The following is a 943-nucleotide window of genomic DNA, read 5'->3' as shown; positions in this document are numbered from 1 at the left end:
CACACACACACACACAAACAAACAAATGCACGAGCACAGACTTACGCACAGACACACATTGTATACACACATACACAAGTATCCACACAAACACACACACACACACACACACTTTTGAAAGAAATCCAGCACCCAGGTACGCGCGCGCGCGCGCACGAACAGACAAATGCACACCACCCAATACCCAGGCAGGGAGGCAAAAAGACACCAAAGAAAGGGCAGATAAAGTGAAAGAAAGACGTCTTTTTCTTTCTTCTTCTTGTTCGTTCTCAATGAGTGCCACCATTTCCCCTTCACCCCGTCATCCACGATGCCAACACGAAAACATGCACTACCACCACCATCACCTCCACCTCCACTGTACCACATTTACCACATCCTCCACAACCACCTCCACCACTCCACATCTGCAGCGCAAACCTCGCCCCTGCGCTGTCCAAACTCCTCCTCATGGACAAACTCCGCCCCCTCCACATCAGACTCCACCTCTTCCACCCAGACTCTGCCCCCGTTCCACCTAAGCCCCGCCTACTGGGCCCCGCCTACCTTCCAGAACGCTTCCACACCAGACCGGTTCTGCATTTCAGTCCACGCATTCCACACCCGCCTCTCTCCCTATTAGATCACACTTGTCCTATCCATCTTCCTATCAAGCCACGCCTACTACCCTCCCCCTCCCCTTCCTGTTCCCACTGAACCACTCCCACTACGACCCCTCCCCCCTCTTCCCTCTTACCATGGGAGGGAACCTTACACTCCCATCATACTTCCCACTTATAGCGAGCCGTGCTTGTCTCATTAGGGCTTGTCAAGGGACTACCCCCTCCCTCCCTCCCTCCCTCCTCCTCCCTCCTTTCCTCCATACAGTCATGTCCTCCACTCCATCCCATATCTCCATGACCTCCGTCCAGCCAATCAGGGGGCAGATCAAGGAAACACTTTC

The sequence above is a fragment of the Oratosquilla oratoria genome, chromosome 25, assembly GCF_046742065.1.
Source record: "Oratosquilla oratoria isolate Oo_2021 chromosome 25, ASM4674206v1, whole genome shotgun sequence".
In the NCBI taxonomy this organism is placed as follows: domain Eukaryota; kingdom Metazoa; phylum Arthropoda; class Malacostraca; order Stomatopoda; family Squillidae; genus Oratosquilla; species Oratosquilla oratoria.
Note: the sequence above shows the minus strand (reverse complement) of the source record.